This window comes from Silene latifolia, chromosome 1 (genome assembly GCF_048544455.1).
Source record: "Silene latifolia isolate original U9 population chromosome 1, ASM4854445v1, whole genome shotgun sequence".
Classification (NCBI taxonomy): domain Eukaryota; kingdom Viridiplantae; phylum Streptophyta; class Magnoliopsida; order Caryophyllales; family Caryophyllaceae; genus Silene; species Silene latifolia.
Genome location: NC_133526.1, coordinates 33,405,310 through 33,428,916, shown reverse-complemented (window position 1 = coordinate 33,428,916; position 23,607 = coordinate 33,405,310).

Here is a 23,607-nt window from a genome sequence, read left to right as displayed (position 1 = left end):
TACACCAATAATCAACTTAATCAATCAATAGTTTTCCTCTTACGAGGGCACTCTCTTTGCATTCGCGTCGAGCATTCACTAATCGATATCTTAGTTCACCTCGTTTCGTCAACATGTAAGTCTGAGGGTGTACAATTCCTCTTTTTATTTATTTATTGTACTTTTATTTATCGTATCGCCATTGTAAGATTTATGTCGAAAACACCATTAAAACCGATTTCTAAAACCGTGCTTTAAAACTCTGTTTTACGGATTTCCAGTAGACAGACGTCGAGAAAAGACGCAGCAAATGCTGCGCCTCTTCGAAGGAGCGCAGTCCCTGCTGCGCCTCTTCGTGAGGCTGCCGCAGTTCCTGCTTCTTTTCTTCTTCTTCGTCCTCTGTAATTTCGTCTTGCTTTTATTTTGCTTATTTTGTTTAATTATTCGTTCACAATAGTTTAATATTCACATGTATATTGTATCACATAATTCATCATTCATTAATATGTTTCAATTATCATAAATCCGACTTAAATCCCAAATAATCCATATTTGCGGGTTTTCGTCATTAAATTCAAACCCGGATTTTAGAGATTCAATTTGTTCATATTGAGTTTCTGGAATTCGTCATTGATATAATTTTCATCTGTTTATTCGCATGTTCGTTGCATATTCGTTGTATATCCGTCATATTTAGCCTAATTGACTTATTTCAACAGAGGACTCATTAATGTTTCCATCATTATTTCATGTAATTAATCCATCTTAGTTCCGTCTTATTCATGTTTTACTGTTTTCATGACCCATTCACATGTTAAATAACATATTAATCACTTTCATCCGAGTAAATAATTTAATCATCCTTTAAATTCATCAATTGACATTAACGGCTTGCAAATACGGCTTCACAGCCAGAACTGAGCCAAGAACAGACGCAGCGTCTGCTGCGCCTATTCCAAAGGACGCAGCTCTGCTGCGCCTGTTCCTGGTTGAGTTCTGTCCCTGAACTCCGTTTCTGCCTTGACCTAGTTTAATTAGTCTACGTATTAACTAACTAATATCCGTAGTATCGCTAATTCCTGTTCGTTAGTTTATTTTATTCTTTTACTTCCTTTTCTCAAATTATCCGTTTTAAAGGTATTTTCGACATAAATCGCCTATCCCAATGTAATTATTGTAATTTCCTTTATTGCAATTCATAGTTATTGTATTTCTTTCATTTGTATGCTTTCACATGTAAATGAACATTAAATCCTACTTCGACCCAATTGTTTGCTAATTACGTGTCAACCGACTTAGTCTAATTCTCACATGTTAGGATTAATCCATGGATGTTGCATTGCATGCATATAGCCGACGATATATCAAGTACGAATAAACTCCTTAATCATTAGTAGAGGCCGCTATCGAGGCGGGCGGGATTAGGTGTTCGATCAAAAGAGCTTCCTAATACGTACCCTCACCCCTTACTCCAGATCTCCGTGAGCACCCGTATTCATTGGCATCCACGAGAGTCATTCTAGACATAGAATGCTAAGGGTAACGATTGCTTAGTGTTCATGTCACTACTTTGTGTCTTGACATGACACGAGGTATTCGAACGGTTCCAATTTCCCATAAAAATTGGTGGCGACTCCTTACAAAATGCAAACGCTTGTTTTTCCGACCTTCACCAAGCGCCCCCGTGGGCGGCCCGCTGTCCACAGTTTGGCTTATGGAACGGCTCCGACTCCACCATGTACAACCGCGTCCTCATCGCAATCATACGGGAATGATAGGAAAGTGCATGAACTGGAGGCTCGAGCAGTCGGAGCCGTTCCATAAGCCAAACCTAACAAAAGCAGGTATTAGACTCCAAAAAAAAAAAAAAAAAAAGAAAGAAAAAAGGGAAAGAAAGGTGTCTTTACCTGTAGGATGACGGGACTCCCCAAAAATGGCAGATCACGGTTGGATTTCCTATTATCCAAGCCCAAAATAATCTCTCCTAAGCATAAGCAAGCTGGGCTCCTGCGCATCTCCATTTGCTCGATAAGGCACAAAAGACGAGGGTCACCTCTCAAGTCTTCATCAACATGCCCTTGGAAGACATACATATGCAACAAACAAAAGCCAAATGCTCTCCTCCTAGCAACATGAGAGACAGAGGGTCACCCGTTGATGAATCGATCAATAAAATCCAACATTCTCACGCCTTTCGGGGTAACTAGACGATCCATCTCAAGTCCGGTCACCCAAGCAAGTCTCGAATTTGCTCTTATACCCTTGTGAAGTGGAAGGAATGGCAGGTAAATGTTCAGGATCCCATCCACCAATAGCAGCTATTTCTTCAGGAAATGGGCAAATGTCACCTCCCGGGAACGCGAAAACATGATAATTCGGGTCCCAATAGTCAAGGCAAGCATCCAAGAATGGTTTTACTACCTTAATGAGTTTCAAACTCAACAAAGACCCAAGGTTATAAGCACCCATGTCATGCTTCTCCACATTCGAAAACTCGTTGGTCCATTCCTTCAAGCGGATCTCCAAAGTATTCATAATGACAATTCTCTCTTGAAGATTTATTTTGAGAATTTTATGTGAATAGACGAAGAAAAGACGGAAGAATTGTGTGAATTAACGCCCCGTCGACGCTTCTATTTATACTAATTGTTGTTTCCAAAAATCCGCCAGAACGGACAAGCTTGGGAACAGGCGCAGCACCTGCTGCGCCTCTTCAAAGGGACGCAGCTCATCATGTCGCGCCTCTTCCCGATCTCACTTCGTGATTTCGCGTTTGGATCTTTCCTAATTCTATAACGAATAATTTCCTATTCCTACGGGATTTTATTTTGGTAAATACGAGCAGTTTACCATGTTTCAAGTTTCCTATTTTCGCGGGCACGCATTTCGAGGCGACATCGACACCTTCGCCATTTCATGACACTTAAATTCTTTTTTTTATTCTTAGGAAATGAATTTCATTTTTTTTTAGGAAGTAAATTTCATTTTGGGAAATAATTTTCTTTTGTTTTCATTTCAACATTTCATTTCTACACTTACAGATTTCTCTTTTTTCTTTTTTTAGGGGGTAGCCCTCCCTACCGTCCGGTCATTTCCGACAAATTTTTGCAAATTTTTGCATTTTTGCATTTTTTCGTGCTCTTTCGAGTCTCATTTTGTGCTGGTCAAAGGCCATATATATAAAACGTATGTTTTGCGTGATTTCTATGTAAATTTCGGCAGCATGACGGCGTAAACCGTTATCTACCAAACCTGTTCAAAAACTAACCTGCAGGTACAAGCAATACGACCCAGCAGCAAAGGCACTCAGGCCATCATATATACAAATGTACAAGCAAACTGGGGGCTTACGCCCCGAATAAAGTCCAAAGTCCAAGCAAACTGGGGGCTCGCGCCCCAAACAAAGTCCAAAAATGTTCAAAATCAAATGTCCAAAACGTACAAGTCTAAAAAACTACACAGAACTACTGCTGGGCACCCTCCAACTCAGCAACCCTCGACGCAAGAACAGCAATCTCGGCATCCCGAAACTCGAGCTCCCTCAACAAGCGAGCTGTCTCCTCCCGAGACTGGGTCAACTCTCGCTCCAGCTCACGACCAGCCTATAAACAGCAATAAATTGGCTCATGACAATCAATTCAAAACAAAACTGAAAATCAAAAATCAAAAGAAATCAAATGAGGTTCATACCTGACGACCTCGACCACCGACGAGTGCCTCGATGGCGGTAGCTCGTAGCCGGTTGGCCACCCTCCATAGTGCCACGAACCGAGATGGCGCGACCTGCATTTCAAAAGAAAGTCTTAGTAAATTGAACAAGTTCAACCAAGTGTGTTCTTACACGAAAGTCATACAAGTTGGAGGCTTACCCTCCGAATCAGATGCTGCCAGTCGTCTAGGCCAGCATCTGTCACAGCTACGTCAAAGTCACACAACTCGGAGATCGTCGTCCTCCCAGTCGCGTCAGTGTACTCGAGGGTTTCGAGGTACTCTGGGGGCTCGATGCCCGCCGCCTCAACCTCCTGCAAAGACAAATAGCTCTCGTTAATCGATGATCTTTCGTCGCAATCCTCGAAATCAAAATCAAGAAAAAGTAAAAGATACTCACCACTACCGGCCAGTACGCCAACCTCCCGTAAAGGAACACCGAGTAGTCCTCGCCAGGAAGAAGGAGGTCGTCGCCACTGGCACCGCCCAGTCCGCCTCCCCTCTCGGCCTCGAAGGCTCCCTAAACATCGTCCCTGGGAGGATCGACGGAACCGTCAACGCGTCCCGAGAGCACCGACGAGCCAAACGCTCGCCCAGATACCACACAGGACCCATCGACGTACACAACAAAGAGCCGACTCGGGCTCCTAGGTCGAAGGATCTCGGCGACAAAGGAAGCGCTCGGCGTACTCCGCCCAAGGTCTGGGCACCCACTGCGACAAGATAAGGCAAAGATCATTCCTATGATCAAGTGAAGGCAAAGGATAAGAAATATAAATGATTACGAGCGGGGTACTCACGCTGCTCAGCTGAAGGGCATTCACATCCCGCCGGTAGACATTGTGCGAAGAGCGCTTGCTCTTCGTCCGGCACATGACCCAATCCCTCACCACGGGATAGGCCTTCTCCAGCGGCTCCGTCCTCTTGGGCGCGAGACTCGGGAAGTAAGAGTACACCCACGCCCTTAAAACAGAATAATCAATGACGATCTTTCGTGATTCAATAAAGAAAGGAATTTACTTTGGTCTAAAGGAAGGTTCATACCTCCAACAGTAGTCCAGGTCCGACAGCGCCAGGAGAAGTCCCCTTCTCCATCAACTCCGGACGAACCATGGCCCTCATAAAGCGGATGAGGACCGCAAAACCAGCATGACCGATCCAGCGACCTAGGGAACTCAGGTCAGAAAGAAAGGGAAGAAGCTTCGTCGATAGCCTCTCGCCCTTGTCTCCGAGGTAAATCGAAGACAGGAACCACCAAAGCCACAAACGAGCCCTCTGCTCGTCACTGTACAGGAGGAGGAGGAGCTGTCTCCCTCCCATCGATCGTCACCGCCGCCGAGGTCTTCCCGCAAAGTAGTCTCGAACGTAGGTACGGGTACCAAACCCAAGATCGCAACACCTTCGGCGATAAGTTCCGGCCGATCAATCTCCTCACCTCGGCCGAGTCCACCCTCATGGCGTCTCCGCCACACCATCTCCTCGGTCCCACACGGCGGACCGAAATCATGCCGTAATCCTCCAAAGTGACTCCCACCTCACCGAAAGGCAGGTGAAACGTGGAAGTCGTATCCCATAATCGATCCAAGAAAGCGCGGACCAGGCTAAGGTTAGCCCGCAACTTCCTCTTCACGATATCCCTCCGGACCGAACCGGAGGACCGAACGCTCCACGCTCGATCATGGCCCTCTCCTCCGCCGACAAGTTTGCTCGTAGTGCTCCATCGCCGTCGTGTAACCCGAGAACGACCGATGTTCCCAGACCTCCTATAATGATTTGAAACAAAGCTATCTTTAGTTTTGAATGAAATTTGCAAGAAGTTTGGACAAAAAGAACGAAAGAGAATAGGTAATGAGTAGTGAATTCTTATTTACCAAGCTCTTCACCGTCCCGTAGGACGGGTGACCCTCTCAGTAGCCCATACAAGGTGCCTACTCTCCCAAGTCTCGGCCCACGCAGAGCTCCTCTCGGTGACGACCTCCTCGCTTCGACGTTGGCCCGTCTCGGGGCCTCCTCCTCCTCGACGGCCTCCTCCTCGTGAGCCTCGTCTCCGGTGGCCATCACCGGCGGTGAAGGCCTCGCTCTAAAGCCTCCTCAACAAGATGGGCGTCTATCTCCATGGGAGTCCTCCCGAAGTAGAAGCCTCATCACCCGCAACGTTAAAGTAAATTCAGGGCCGTCACATGACGACAAGCCTTTGTTAAGGAGTTTTCGAGCCTTCAGAGCCCTGAAAACTGCCATTTCCATGCCATCTTTGGCCATATTCCCGCCAACCCAATCACTCATGTGATAAATTGGGTCAAGTCAAGTCCAAGTCAAAGCCTAGTTCCAGGTTCAAGTCGAAAGTTCGGCAGCATTTCGTTATAACGGCGATTATGCCCTAGAAAAGTGTCCTGAAAAAGTTGTCACGAACCAAAATTTCGAGATGGTAGAAAGTTTACCCATCATCCGAGGATCCCAAATATCAAATTCCATCGCCAATGGGCAATCCTAAGGCTATTTTCGAAGCAATTTACGGTTCAGCTGTAAAAACCGTCTCAAAATTCATTCAAAGGGCTCAAAACTCGATGAAAATTCGAAGCGAATACATGGTTATGTTCCTAACATTGCCTACTATCCATTCCTAACATCAATTTGGCAAGGCAAATCCATTTGGGGGAAAAGCCCCAAATTTTCGATCAAAAGGGTCGAAAACCCTAGTTTTCGCGGCTCAGAATTCAACAAATACAGAAGATTAATGCAAGATTAAGACACATACCTCGATTAGTCATGTTTAATGCAAGCTTTTGGATCAAACCTCGACGGAAATGGTGAAGATTTGAGAGAGAAATTGCGAGAATTGTGTTTCGAAATAATGAAATACAATCCTTCTAAATTCGCGTTTTTACGCGGAAATAGCCAAATTGGGGAAAAGACGCAGCAGGCGCTGCGCCTCTTCCAAGAGACGCAGCTCTTGCTGCGCCTCTTCCTTGTGTTCCCTCCATACGGATTTTCAAAAATTCGTTATGAGTTCGTTATTTGTGGGCCCATCTTTGGTGCGCCTCTTCCACGATGCTATTATAATCTTTTGGTCCGTTTCGATGATTTTCTTTCGTTCCGGCCCACATTTTATCCAGCGCAGCAGTATTTTGCAGTATTGCTCAAGATCATTATATCCAGCGCAGTAGTATTTTGCAGTACTGCTCACTCAAGATTCCTCCCACGACGATCAAGATGTTCCTAATCGTCAAAATATTCCCCCAGCAAGAGTTCGCTTGAGACCGACGCAAGCAGATTCAACCTCAAGTTTTGCCAGAGTTCGCTTGAGACTAACGCAAGCGGATTCCCTAGCAGTTTCTACTGACGTCCTGCTGCTTTCAATATTTCTTGTTTCCCCGCAGAGTTCGACCAAAGCTCCCTGTGACCCCTAATGCCTTCAGACACCAAGCTATCTTCAGACCAAAGAGTTTTGCCGAAGCGTCTTCAGTCCCGTTTCACCCCGGGGTATCTCAGGTATGGTTTCTTCTTATGGCTGGCGAGCTTCCTTACGTAGTCTAATGGACTTTAAACGACCCTCCCCGATAGTCGACAGACTCTAAAATGTTCCCGACGACAGGTCCTTGGTTCAGACCCCTTGAGCCGCCTCGCGTCGCCATAGTCGTCAGGTTGTAATCTTCGATTGACCTGATGGCTATACTTTGACTTTCGCCTTGTCCAAGCCTCAGTCAAAGTGGGGGCTCTGTAGATACCTCATTTCTGCACCTCCCGCAAACCACCCGGTGATGATTGGACCGCATGTTTGATTCGCGGAACGATTTGTGACCGTTCGTAAGATTATCGTCAAGTGATTGCTCAAATATTAATGTCGACCTCTTAGTTGTCATCTACGTCCTGATACGGTCGTTTTGGCAGTAATTAGAGTATATTCGGAGTCCGGGTCAAAAACCGTCTCCATTTTCTGATAACTGTTAAACCCGAGTCAGAATGTTCTGGAATGTTCCGGATATTTCTATTCCATATTTCACAAATTCTATCTTTTGGCAAATAATATCCCGTAATATTCATATAAGATATTAAAGATAATCGAATTATTTCCGTCCTACCATAACTCAAACGCGGAAATCTTTCTTCAAACAGAGGAAACCTCTTGGGAATAGACGCGGCAGTCTGCGCCTCTTCCAAGGGACGATGGGTCGCCGCGCCTTTTCCCAGGCCCTTCTTTGCATGTTCCACGTATCTTTTTTTATATTCTTCCGAGATTCACTTCCAAAGAGTCTCCGAAACCCTATTTCCTCCGCGTGATTAGTATAAATAGGAGCCTTCGTTCCTCATATTTCTCACGCGAGTGTCCGCCCTTCTCTTCTCCCTTTGCATTCTAGACTTTGTTCTTACTAATTGGCGCCTACGTGCTTGGACTTCCGACCACGTAAACTCGGATCTTTCCGGGTACCAGCCTCTCCGTTGCATGACCGACCAATTTGACCAACTACACCAATAATCAACTTAATCAATCAATCGTTTTCCTCTTACGAGGGCACTCTCTTTGCATTCGCGTCGAGCATTCACTAATCGATATCTTAGTTCATCTCGTTTCGTCAACATGTAAGTCTGAGGGTGTACAATTCCTCTTTTTATTTATTTATTGTACTTTTATTTATCGTATCACCCATTGTAAGATTTATGTCGAAAACACCATTAAAACCGATTTCTAAAACCGTGCTTTAAAACTCTGTTTTGCGGATTTCCAGTAGACAGACGTCGAGAAAAAACGCAGCAACTGCTGCGTCTCTTCGAAGGAGCGCAGTCCCTGCTGCGCCTCTTCGTGAGGTTGCCGCAGTTCCTGCTTCTTTTCTTCTTCTTCGTCCTCTGTAATTTCGTCTTGCTTTTATTTTGCTTATTTTGTTTAATTATTCGTTCACAATAGTTTAATATTCACATGTATATTGTATCACATAATTCATCATTCATTAATATGTTTCAATCCGACTTTAATCCCGAATAATCAATATTTGCGGGTTTTCGTCATTAAACTCAAACCCCGATTTTAGAGATTCAATTTGTTCATATTGAGTTTCTGGAATTCGTCATTGATATAATTTTCATCTGTTTATTCGCATGTTCGTTGCATATTCGTTGTATATCCGTCATATTTAGCCTAATTGACTTATTTCAACAGAGGACTCATTAATGTTTCCATCATTATTTCATGTAATTAATCCATCTTAGTTCCGTCTTATTCATGTTTTACTGTTTTCATGACCCATTCACATGTTAAATAACATATTAATCACTTTTATCCGAGCAAATAATTTAATCATCCTTTAAATTCATCAATTGACATTAACGGCTCGCAAATACGGCTTCACAGCCAGAACTGAGCCAAGAACAGACGCAGCGTCTGCTGCGCCTATTTCAAAGGACGCAGCTCTGCTGCGCCTGTTCCTGGCTGAGTTTTTTCCCTGAACTCCGTTTCTGCCTTGACCTAGTTTAATTAGTCTACGTATTAACTAACTAATATCCGTAGTATCGCTAATTCCTGCTCGTTAGTTTATTTCCTTCTTTTATTTCTTTTTCTCAAATTATACGTTTTAAAGGTATTTTCGACATAAATCGCCTAATCCGTTGTAATTAATGTAATTTTCATCGTTGTAATTTATAATCATTGTATTTCTTTTATTGCTTGTATGTTTTCACATGTAAATCAACATTAAATCCTACTTCGACCCAATTGTTTGTTAATTATGTGTCAACCGACTTAGTATTAATTCTCACATGCTAGGATTAAAACTTGGATGTTGCATTGCATGCATATAACCGACGATATATCAAGTACGAATAAACTCCTTAATCATTAGTAGAGGCCGCTATCGAGGCGGGCGGGATTAGGTGTTCGATCAAAAGAGCTTCCTAATACGTACCCTCATCCCTTACTCCAGATCTCCGTGAGCACCCGTGTTCATTGGCATCCACGAGAGTCATTCTAGACATAGAATGCTAAGGGTAACGATTACTTAGTGTTCATGTCACTACTTTGTGTCTTGACATGACACGAGGTACTCGAACGGTTCCAATTTCCCATAAAAATTGGTGGCGACTCCTTACAAAATGCAAACGCTTGTTTTTCCGACCTTCACCAAGCGCCCCCGTGGGCGGCCCGCTGTCCACACCGGCCATACCGATCCCCGGCAGGCACAACAATCGACCGTCGTCGATATACCAGCTCAACGGCTGAGGACACCAGGGCAAGTCCTGTAGAACCAGCATGGGCCTTATCACAACATCACATCGTATCTCAACATCGTCACAACCACTCCATCCTCCAACTCCAATGCATATGAAATGCTCAACAGTAATCAATGCAACACAATATGTATATCAATGAATGAAATCATGCCAGCTACCAAATGTTGTGATAACATACTCAACACGATCAATTCAGTCAACCACATTCCAGTATATGAATCATAACATAAATCAACAACCACGAAACAAGTCAACGTTCACAGCTTGGTCATATGAAACACAACAAGTCAACACAATTTAACAACAGTGCTGATAAGTCAAGTGTATTTCCCTACCTCAAAGATAGCAGCAGACAGATAAGCAGATGCTTTAAAGGTACTCCACTCGAAACTCGTCACCTAAACATATACGTACAATAATTAATTTACTTGCAACGATTCCCGTTCCCAAAAATAGCAAGGTTACTAAATACAGAAATCTCCCAAAATAGATGTTTCCTAAAATAACAATACTTCCCAAAATAGAAGGTTACTATTTATGGAAACCTTTCCGAAATGGAAGTTTCCTAAAATAATTCCCGACTCACAATTCGTACTCAAACCCGACACAACTTAATAATAATTATAAAATTAACAATTAAATAAGATTAATAAAATTAATAATAATAATAATAATACTAATAATAATAATATTAGTAATTTCCGTGAAATTACGCAAACCCGACTCAACACGTCTCAAAGCAAATCGCAACGAATTCACGCAACAAACCCGACACAAGACACGCACGCGCTCCATTCCCGACCTCACACTCGCCTCACGCGCCACCCCCTAACGTCAACAACCACCAGGCCATGACACCAGGTCAGGCTTGGCCGTCGTCGACCACCACCAACAGGGTTGACTCAGGCCGGCGAGTCGAACCATAGCCATTAACTGGCCTGGTTCACAGCCTAGCCGCGTCAACCACCTCCTGCAGGCCTTAATAACTCGCAACAACCACCCTGCTTCACCACTGACGCCTCACCGAACCACCACCACCACCACGACTGTCGTCCCGCGACCCTGACACACGTGGCACCATCGGCTCGACCTCTCCCGAGTCCACGGTGGCGCCACCCCAACGTCCTACCCTTGCCGCTTCTAACCCGACCCTAAATCGCAGCCCCTCTATCAATACCGCTACTGCCACCACCACGAACACCGTCGGCCGCCTAAACCACCGCCATCAGGCTCGACTCCGTCCCCTCTAACCACTACCCTCAACGACAACCACCACCAAGCCCTTAAACCACCCCTGCGACCCGAATTAAAACAACCAATGAAAAAGGGAAAGGGTTGTGCTTACCTACGACGGCCGCTCGTACAACCACCAACGACGACTCGAACCACCAACAACCACTCCTGCCGACTCTCTGATACACCGTCACGCTCGCTGCTCACTCGCCTCCTGCTGATCGTGTGTGTGTGTTGGTGTGCGTCGAAAAGAGGGGAGAGGAAGAGGGTGAGCAGCTCTTAGATTAGGTTTAGGGTAAATGGTGGTTACATGTTCCGGGTAAGGCAAATGGGTTAAACGGGTATGGTAATTGGGTAAAAGTAGATGGGTAAATGGGTGATACGATTCTTGATCCAAAAGACAAAATGTGATGTAACCCGACTCAACATATACGATATAAACCCGACTTAATAACATTCACGATATTATGATGCAACCAATATAAAATGTATAATAACTAATATATAACAATATCCGTTTAATCGATTATATAAAATACGGGGTATTACATAGTGCCACACTTGGACGCGAGTCCTGGCTGAAAGCTTTCATGGACCACATGAATCAGTCCACGCGACTGAAGAATGATGGGTCCAACTTTGCGGACTGGGAGGCGGCACTATGGAATGCTGCCATTGCTGACGGTAAGCTCAAGTACTTAACTGAGCCAATACCAGTCAACCCAGGCCCCAATGCAGGAGTCAACGAGTCACTCGCTTATAGTGACTTCGTTATGGAAGCGGGTGCGATAAAGAACGTACTCATATTTGCAATGGAAACCAATTTGCAGAGACGCTTCATTGCTCAGGGTGCAAACAAGATTTTCACCACGCTCACTAACGAGTTCTCAAAGGCACCGAGAATCGTTACTTATGAGCATACCTGTCGCTTCTTTGATGCGAAACTCCAGAAGGGCCAACCGGTTAGTCCACACATTCTTCACATGATTGAGAATGTCGAGAAGCTGGAGGCACTTGATTGTAAAATCAGTGAGAGCATTGTCATAGACCGAATGCTTCATTCTCTTCACGATGGTTTTGCCCTTTTCAGGGCGAACTACTACATGAATGACTTGAAAAAGAGTCCTCATGAGCTACACTCCCTTCTCGTATAGACCGAGAAGGATATGAAATTGAGTGGGAGCATGAAGCAGGATGTTCTCACGATTTACAACAAGGGTAAAGGTAAGGGCAAGGCTCATGGCGACCTAGCTATAGGTAAGCCAAAGTTTAAAAGGCCAGGAAACGGTAAGAGTGCGCCTGGTGAGACTACTGGCTCACAGGGCAAGGCAAAGAGCAAGGGCGGTGACATTGAGTGCCACCATTGTCACAAGACTGGACATTGGAGGAGGAATTGTCCCGTGTACCGTGAGGACATCAAAGCAGGCCGCGTCGTTCCTGTTGGTATGTCATCTTATATTCATATGATTGAGATTAACCATGCAAGTTTTGGAACTTGGGTACTTGATACTGGTTGTGGTTCTCATCTGTGTAATCATTTGCAGGACCTAAAGAACATCATACCTCTCGAAAAAGGTGATGTGGACCTACGAGTCGGGAATGGAGCACGAGTTGCTACTGTCTCAAAGGGAACATATGTAATCCAAATCCCTAGTGGTTTTGAGTTATTTTTAAATAACTGTTACTATGTACCCAGTTTGTCTAAGAACATTATTTCTGTTTCTGTACTTGCTAAAGACGGTTTTGCATTTTCAATAAAGGATAATAGCTGTATTTTCTCTTTCAATGAAATGATTTATGGCAAAGCAGTTTCCATGAATGGAATTTATATCTTAGACCAAACTACAGAAATATTACACGTGAATAATAAGAAAATAAAGGTTGGTGACAAAGATCAAACCTATCTATGGCATTGTCGAATGGGACACATAAATGAGAAACGCGTGAAGAAACTCGTCGATAATGGGACTATTCCCGCATTTGATTTTTCTACATATGGCACGTGTGAATCATGTCTCATTGGCAAGATGACTCGAATTTCCTTAAAAGGTGTTGGAATGTGCGCTAGTGACCTATTAGGATTCATACATACGGACGTATGTGGACCTATGTCAATTACCGCTAGAGATGGCTATAGATATTTTATCACTTTCACAGACTATTTGAGTAGATACGGATATGTCTACTTAATGAAGCATAAAAGTGAGTCCTTTGAGAAATTCAAGGAATACCAGAACAGGGTACAGAACCAACTGGGTAGAAAGATTAAAGCACTCCGTTCAGATCGGGGTGGCGAATATCTTTTAAATGAGTTTGATCAACACCTGAAAGACTGTGGAATCGTTCTGCAGTTAACTCCACCTGGAACACCTCAATTAAATGGTGTGTCCGAACGGAGAAATCGAACCTTACATGATATGGTTCGACCATGATGAGTCACACGGTAGTGCCTGATTCATTATGGGGTTTTTCTCTTTTGTCAGCTGCTCTTATACTTAACCGAAGTCCGTCTAAAGCTGTCGACAAGACTCCATATGAAATGTGGAAGGGAACGGTCCCTAACTTGTCCTTTATCCGGGTTTGCGGCTGCGAGGCTTATGTCAAGTGGAGACACGAGGATAAGCTCGGCCCGCGATCGGTCAAGACATACTTTATAGGTTATCCAAAAGGAACATTTGGTCATTACTTCTATTCGCCTACCGAACATCGAGTTTTTGTTGCGGCTAGTGCGACGTTCTTAGAGAAATAATTTCTCGAGAACATGACAAGTAATAGAATCTTCGAGTTGTCGGAGATTCCAGAAGCAACAACCGAGGAACGGATGGAGGAAGTTGTTCCTCCAACTATTGATACGGTTAATATTCCTGAGGAACCTAGGAGGTCGGGTAGAGTCTCTCATCCTCCGGACAGATACATTGGTATGGTCGAGGAGAATGACGTTTTACTCCTAGAGAGTAATGAACCCGTTACCTATAAAGATGATATGACCTGTTCCGACTCAAAGCTATGGCTCGAAGCCATGCAATCCGAGATGGACTCCATGTATGAGAATGACGTGTGGGATCTAGTTGATTTACCTAATAAGGTAAAACCTCTACAGTGAAAATGGCTTTACAAGATAAAGCGTTCTGTAGATGCGCAACCAGATACCTATAAGGAACGACTTGTGGCAAAAGGTTTCATTCAAGTGCACGGATTGCACTATGATGAGATTTTTGCACCTGTAGTCATGCTACGTTCCATTCGGATAATCTTAGCGATTGCCGCTTTTCATGATTATGAAATTTGGCAAATGGATGTAAAAACCGCCTTCTTAAACGGTTATTTGGAGGAAGAGTTGTACATGGTGCAACCCGAAGGTTTCATAGATCCTGAACATCCTAAGAAAGTATGCAAGCTTAAGCGTTCCATTTATGGACTTAAGCAAGCTTCTCGGAGTTGGAATCATCGTTTCGACCAGGTGATAAAAGAGTATGGTTTCACTCGATCGGTCGAGGAACCATGCTTATATATCAAGTCGAGTGGGAGCAAGATTTTATTCTTGATATTGTATGTCGATGACATACTCTTGATTGGGAATGACATTCCTCTCCTATCTTCGGTTAAAGGATGGTTGAAGAACCATTTCCAGATGAAAGATTTGGGTGAGGCACAACGCATTTTGGGAATCCGTATCTACCGAGATAGATCACGAAAGACGTTATCACTTAGTCAAGAGTCTTATTTGGATAAAATTCTTGAGAAGTTCAGCATGACCAACTCCAAGAAGGGGAACCTTTCAATGACGACTGGGATGCAGTTGAGCAAGTCTCAGTCACCCACGACTCCTGAAGGGGTTGAACGCATGAGTCATATTCCTTATGCATCTGCAATAGGATCGATCATGTATGCCATGATATGCACACGTCCAGACGTGGCATATGCATTGAGTATGACGAGTCGGTACCAAGGCAATCCAGGCGAAACACACTGGATAGCTGTTAAAAACATCCTCAAGTATCTACGGAGGACTAAGGATTGGGTATTGACTTATGGAGGAGATACTAAGCTATGCGCAATCGGTTACGCAGATGCTAGTTTCCAAACGGATCGAGATGATTCAAAATCTCAGTCCGGGTTCGTCTTCACTCTTAATGGTGTTGCGGTCAACTGGAAGAGTTCCAGACAAAGTGTTGTAGCAGATTCTACTACTGAATCGTTGAATTATGATAAGCATGTAGGGCACGTTATTTCCATGGGAATTAAACGTGTTCCTGAGTTGTAGTAGTTGATTATGGATTTGATACATTATCTTTTCATATACTATTTATAACTTCATCGTTTTATATATAATATTTTGTTTTTCATGTGGATTGTACTGACAACATTGAACGCCACAAAGTGAACTGAATTACATTATATTTGTTTTGGTCCGTAATCGCCAATGTGAGCTGATAACTCCGGCTATTATATTGTGCAGTCAATTGATGGTGGGTTCAACGAGCCATAAGTCAAACGGTTGACTAATCGATCACAGATGCGAGATTATGACGATACCTCGTAGGACAACTTTTTGTGACAACGTAATGGAGTCCTAAATGTTTAAAAACATTCGGTGCCAGGTCGTGGATAGGACATCCATTGTGTTCCTAGAGTCAATTCTTTTGACTATCGACTGTCTCTTGAGATTAAGCGCGTTTTGGGTGACTTTGGTTTATTTCTCACGGTCTGCCGTGAATCGGAGGCTAAGTAGATTTTTTCTGGGTCATTTCATACTGTGCTTACATCTGCAGGATTCGAGTTGAGGAAAATATCCAAACCTTATCAGGTATAGTTATTTCTCAGGGCCACTCGAGGAGTTGTAACTGAAATGCATGTCCATGCTCGAATGATGATTCGTTTATCAGTTAAGTTACTCTCTAGTCGGGGAAACCACTCTAGATATTGATCGCTTGTAAAATACGACCTTTGTGAATACAGATTTGCAAATTGTTTTACATTGAGTGGGAGAAATTTTAGGATATGAGAATCGGTTATCGCACATACACTTGTGAGGACAAGTGGGAGTTTGTTGGAGCTTGTGTCCTCCACAAATTAGTGTGATAACATTTGTAAATCTCTTACAGGTTCACAAGGGTATACTTCGTATTTTAATCAGTTGATTAACGATTACCTAATAACGGTTGGCTTGCTAGAAAGTTTGACGTTATTATCATACAGATGGCGGTGATCAACTGGTCCCTAAAGGTCACACCTATAGGATGTGTTTGAGAGATGTGGTTATAGAAATATGATCACATTGATGCCTAATATGACTAAACAGTTAGTCAATGTGTTGATGAGACAATTATTTAATGAAGATTAAATAATATTAGTTGAGACGAATTAACTGTCAATTCGTAAAATGAATATAATAAGTTATATTTAATTAAATGTATGTAATGTTAGCTTGGACGAATTAATCTGTTAATTCGTAATTAAATGTAATCGGTTATATTTAATATCAACAAGATGAATGTGCCATAGTGGTAATAGTGAGGGTACACAAACCAAGAGGTCATGGGTTCGATCCTCACTAGATGACAATTTAACACATTTTATACATTTTTGGAATAACCGAAAATAAGGAAATTGTACTCCTTATTTCGGTGAAATGGGCCGAGAATTAATTGAATATGATCTACCTTAATTACTTCCTAATACACGGTTTATAGGGGTGAGGGAGAACATTATTCTAACCTAATTTTTCTACTCATTCTCTTGCCTCCTCTCATCGAAATAAACACAAACAAAACCTAAAAATTAATCTGTTAATTTTTGGATCGATTCTAGCATAATCAAAGGGTATTTCTCGGAGCATCTTGGGTGCAACTAATAGGCGAATATCATTGCGATATTGTTCTTAGGCCGAATTTGCTAGGACCAAAGGTTGTTTCTTCATCCTCTTCAATTTTGTTTATGCAATTTTATTTTATGACTAGTGATCATCTTTATAAAATTCGTTATAATCCTTTAAATTAAAGGGATGCATACAGATAAATCCCACAACTTTGTGGAGTAATGAGAGGCAGGATTTAGGAGTAAAGAAAGGAAGTGAGTAACGCGATTTTTAGTTGAATGGACAAGCTTACCGTTGGAGGCATATAGGAAGAAAAAAAGAGAAAACAAAAAAAAAAATTGAGGAGGGTGGAGTCAATGTAAGTACATTTATGGAGTTGGAATTTTCGAAGAATTTCTATAGTAAACATAAGGAGGAAGAATTTTAAAGTTTGTATCAGAAATATTGTGGTTTTATTTCTATATATTGTGGATGTTAAAAAAAAATTATTTGGATGTTTGAAGGTATAAAGTTTTAGAGGCTTGTTAATGTTGAAATGAATAATTATTTCAGATATGAAGAATGTTGGATTAATGTCTTTGGAGGTCATTAGTGAACATCACAAAGTCTTATTAGATTTTTGAAGATATTGTGAATTGAGGACTTGGATGATATTATTAAGGGATTTATGGCTAATAGAGTTGTGCTTAAGTCGTTTGGATTATGCTAATGAGATTGGCAGTGAGTTACTTAGAGGTAAAAGAAAAGGATAAAAATATTTTCATATGTTAATTTGTATTTTGAGAATGACTGTGATTTTGGGGATTGAAATTTGGAAGTTGTTGGTTGTTGATAGTAATTAGGTAATATGCTGGTGATAGTGAAATTTGGATTATAAAGTTTTGCTTCAAAGAAAGTATTAGATTAGTGAATGTTTTTTTTTTCTTTTATAAGTTATTTGTGATTAAGGTGATAACTAGATCATGATATCAGGTGATTACATTAATTATTTCATGGATCTATAGATCGCATAGTAGACATGAGTGAAGGTATCTTGTGGAATTAGTTGTTTATTAGGGAGTATTAATGTGGGTTACTAAGGAATTGTGGATTAATGGAATATTAAGGATTAAAGTTATGATGTTTTAGTTGGGGAACATTTGGATATTTCATGAAACCCAAATTGAAAGAGCCCAATTGAGATGAGATGGTCATTTACTGTTTTGAAGTATCGATGTTTAAACAGTATTAACATAAGACCATATTGTAATATTTTGTCGTTGAGATGTCAACTTGGGAATGGAGCCTAAGTGGTCCGAGAATCTTAGATTGTTTAAGAAGTCTGAGGTTCGATTTCTAATAAAAGCCAAAAAAAAAGGTTACTCTATTTTTATCTTTTTAAACATGATTAATATGTGTCGTTTGTTTAAAAAGTTGTTAGGACGATAATAAAACTTCTAAGAATATATAAATCACTAGATTAGTAACATGATTAATAATAACAAAGAGAGGATTACAAGCAATAATTATTCATTTCGTAATATAAACTATAATTATTGCAAATACCGCTACTAATACACATATTAGTATCATTAGCAAGCTAATGAGTGTCTTCACTTCATTAAGGGACTTTGTAACAAAATTATAAAGCTCGTCGGAAGAGATATCGAGTGATTTATTGGATGAATTATCGGATGATTTATCCATAATTTAGAGAGAATATGTTTTTTTATGAGATTATGGATAAGAAGTTAGATGAAGTTGGTGGATAAAATGGTTAATTTTTGTGGTTTTATAGAAAAAAAATATATTTCAAAAAAAAAAAAAAAAAAAAAAAACGTCGATGGGTACTGTATTACTGTAGCGTCAGTGGGTACTGTTACGTCAGTGAACAGTAAGTGTCGGTGGAAACGTAAATAAGTAGACAGTCTATTTATACAGCCAATAAATTAAGTTAAATATAAAGTGATAATGTATAAATTAGGAAAAGGCAGAGGAAATTGGTTTGAATTTAATATTAAGTACGCCTATTCTTAGGCCTAGAAGCTAAGCTATAAAGTGACGCTTCTACACAGAAGTATGTTGTGTCTAGAACAAACTAGGAAAGGCTAATGGATTTTCATCTAGATAAAAGAAAAAAGGAAGTTCACATGAGACGAGGGAAAATAGTCGAAGTTTCTCATTAATTGTAATATAGGTATTCAATAACTCATTTGTAAGACATATGTGGTTGTAGAGGCACTTAGTGGTAAATGTTTTATTGTTTACCTACCCACAGTTAGGCAATTTGGGATTCAAAATAATAATAAAAGGAATTAGATATGGACAACGAGTATTGTATGTTTAGAAGATTTAAAAAGATACGGGATTAGAAAAAAATAGTTTGACTTATTATGTATGATGACGGGTTTTATGATTGTGAGAGCAGTGAGTGTACCTAATAGTGGAAATTTTGAAAGAAGGAGAAAATAATACACATGTACCCTATATTAGTACTTCTCTTAAGGGAGTTATATGTATAAAAACATTTAAAATATGTGATGGGGTCATAGGAAAATACGAGGCGCTAGAATTCGTTGCAAAATTTCTAACCCGCCAGCAAGCGAAAATTGAACGTCAAAGGCAAGGATGACATTTACAGCCTTTAGACATTCCATAATAGAAATGGGAGTTGATAGGAGTGAACTTTGTGATAATATTGCCTTTGACACTAAAAGGAATGAATGAGATATGAGTGATTTAGACCGACTAACCAAGAAGGCACGATTTTTAGCAATCAAAACCACGTGATACTCGGAACAGTTGGCAAAGAAATATATAAAAGAAATTGTTGGATTACACGGAGTTCCCAAAACCATTGTGTCAGATCGTAACACAAACTTTTTAGCAAAATTTTGGAAAAGTTTTCAAAATGCCCTAGGAACTCATTTGAATTATAGCAATACTTTTCACCAACAAACCAATATACAAACACAGAGAGCAATTCAAACTTTAGAGGAATTATTGAGAGCATGTGTTCTAAAAATTCAGGGGTCTTGGGAACAATATTTGCCCTTGATAGAATTTTCATACAATAATGATTATCGTTCTAGCATTGGAATGGATGCTTTCAAGGCTTTATATGAGAGAAAATGTAGATCCCCTAATATATTGATGTGATATTGATGAATTGAGGGTCATTGGATCAAACTAGGGAACCTCAGACAAAGCGAAAATCATATAAGGGAAAATGGGAACTGTTCAAAGTAGTGAGCTACCCTTAAAGACGACAAGTGGTATTTCAAGTAGGTGATTCAATTTTTCTTAAGGTAATCACCTAAAAACGTTATTAGATTCGGGAAACTGAGGAAACTGAGGTACATAGGACCATTTGAGATAATTGATAGAGCTAAAAATCTTGTCTATAGACTATCCCTTCCAATAGAACTTTTTAGAATCCAAGATGTTTTTCACGTGTCACTCTTAAGGAAGTATAGTCCCGAGCCTAGTCACATCATTAACATATCCTTGGTGCAAGTTAGAGAGGATCTAACATACGAAAAGAAACCGATTCAAATTTCAATTCAGATCATAAGGAAAAGGCTCTCCGTAACAAAGTTATCCCACTAGTAAAGGTTGGTAAAGAACCCTTCGAGCATGATCGTGGTTAGCAAATGGAATGGCTCCGCAGCTTACACTTAATAAAAATGACATGTCAAGCTCACAGTGAGTGTACTTCTCAAGGCCTTTTCCTTTATCACCCATAAAGAGATACTTGATCTCCCATGCAGTGTGACAGTCCTCTTCTTCCTCAACCCCAATTAATTCAAGTATTCCCTTGCCCCGAAGGGTTTGAAAAGAAAATCCATCCCCTCTCAATAACTTAAACTTTCTTAGATTTTCAACAACTAAATAGAAAGAATTTTTATCAAGTAAAGTCGAAAAGGTACACAAAATAAAAGGAGTCCATCCAAGAGGGAGATATTGACCAAATAAAATTTAAAAGACATAGTAACCTAGTATAGGTAAGACCCTAGAATAAAAATAAAATAGTTCGAGTGGAGTCCCACTTAATAATAATTTCACCCGTAAAATTTTTACTAGACCTATCTAAAAGAAAATAACCCGTAAAGTTAAATATCTAAGATATTTTACGATATTTTACTAGTTTTCTACACATGTAAAAATTGAAAAAAAAAAGGAGGGGTAGCATGCATGGTTGCCATGCACACCACGTAAACATGTAGGGGAAATTGTAGGTTATACTTGGATGGGGGTAAACACGTAGAAGTATAGCTAGCTGATAGGTTACTATTGTAACCGACTTAGTTTTACTATAAAAAGGACGTGAAGGACGAGGGGAATGCATGCACAAAAACAAAAACCAATTAGTTAGCTATAGTTGGAGCATAAGGACAAGTATTCGGAGTAGTGAACAATTATAAGAGGTATATTTCCTACCCCTTCATCTTAAGTTAATGTAATAAGTAAGTATGTTATCGTCATATTTACTTAACTGATATTATATTGTACGTGAATTATTGTTTTTGGTGATAAAGTTAGGTTATACCTGTATAATTTACGTAATGTGGTTTACGTATGACTGTGGTACTATTTGTGTCAATAAATAACGTTATAATGCTCACATGATAATGTTAATGTTAAAATACCGGTGCTAAGATATACATTTGGCCAATGTATCATCTGGGACATTATTATTGGAAGGGACCGGACCACATTATTATTTTATCCCGTGTACATGGATGTGAGCTCCGAAGTGGGCTCGGCAGGGGGCTCGGCAATTGGCTCCGCCCCGTTATATCCGGATAAAAAGAAAGAAACAAAAAAGTGAAAAAGAGAAAAAGGAAAAAAAAAGAGAGAGAAAAAGAGGAAAAGATTGTTATCCTGTGTATACGGAGGAGGGCATAGCCTAAGGGAGTCACGGCTTCGTAATGTGGCCCTGTTCAATAATAATGACCCGAATTATATTAATTTGAGTTGGAGGTTATGGGAAATATACTCAACCTGTGGTTGGTTGACCCTTTATTTTATTAATCTTTTTCAGGTACAGGAAACAGGGAAGGGCATGAGTGAGGTTGACGCAAGAAAATAGTATAAGAATAATGTATCATAATAATATAATCTTATCAATAAGACTTGTTTCTAGTTATTTTGTTGTACTAAAGAATAATGTAAGCCTTGTATTTCTCTGTATGGGGAAATACGGCGGTAATGCTCTGTAATTTCTGCTGCTATTAATAAAATATACCATTTTGTACTCCTGTTGTTTACGGGGCGTTACAATAACAATGGTTTTTTCTATTGTAACCGTTGTTATAACTTTTCCACCAAAAATTAGTCACACTTTCCACAACGAATGTCTCGTAACGACAACGGTTTTTAACCGTTGTTAATAGTTTTCACAACGGGTTTCTTAAAAAACCAACCGTTGTTAAAACCTTTAACAACGGACGCTTTAACAACGTCCGTTTTTTTATATAACAACGGTTTTTAACCGTTGTTATAGCCTGTATCTGTAGTAGTGCAGCCGCACCGCAGCGCGAAAGTACCCGTATCGCAACACGGAGTAAGCAACACAAGGTAATAATTATGGTAATACAATTAAAGGTTAGGGGTGATGCCACGTGTTGGCTAAAAAAAATACTCAACTTGCCTTTTAATTAAATTTATAGATTATAGATTTATTCCGGTTCATTACATTCAATCCAGGTAAACCCTAAGAAATTAAGAATGGATCTTTTTTACCTGTCTTGGCGTAAAACAAATCATTTCTTCTTAAATGTTAAATGAGAACTTGTATAATGAGCAGACCGAGCAAAATCGATCCGACCTGAATAACCTGACTCGACACCCGAACTCAAGGCCCAAGGTTAACCCGAATCCGATTAAATGAGGAAGGGCCGTTATCAACGCGAACCCCCGACAACCAAGCAAACACGCTTGTTTCATAAACAAAGTACTCCCTCTATCCAAACCAAAGGTAATATGAAACCATTTTTCATCAAAAAATGGGTCCATGATACCTTTGATTTGGATAAGAGGAAGTAAATGTGATGTCTAAATAAGGAAAGTTGACCAAAAAGTGCGTCCATGATACCTTTGGTTTGGATGTGAGGAAGACGGGGGTGTTTGTTTCAATTCATAAAGGTATGAGGTATGAGTTTGAAATAAGCCAAAAACCCATACTAGGTGTTTGTTTGGTAAAAATATGAGTTTCATACCCATACCTCAAACCCATGAGGTATGAGTTTCTCATACCCAAGGGGGGAGGTGAATATGAGATTGATACCCATGGGTATCAAATAATAAAACCAAAAATCATGAAAAAAACTTATGTGGAACATTTTTAAATGATTTTTTTTTTACATTTATTTGATACAAATCTTCATTTTCATGATTTTTCAATATCAAAAATAATTATTTTTAATGTTGTATTTTAGTTTCGTAATTTATTTTCGCAGTACATTTTTTACTCAATTCAGTACTTTTTGCCTACTAATTTCCATTTAGTACCCCTAAGATAAAACTAATGTACTACATCAAAGAAAAAGGAAAAAAAAAAGCCTCAAACAATCGCAGTACAATCCCACAATACACCCTACCAGCCAGTCTAACCACCACTCCTGTCCACCCTACCACCAAGTTCAACCACCAAGCACCAATACTAGTCG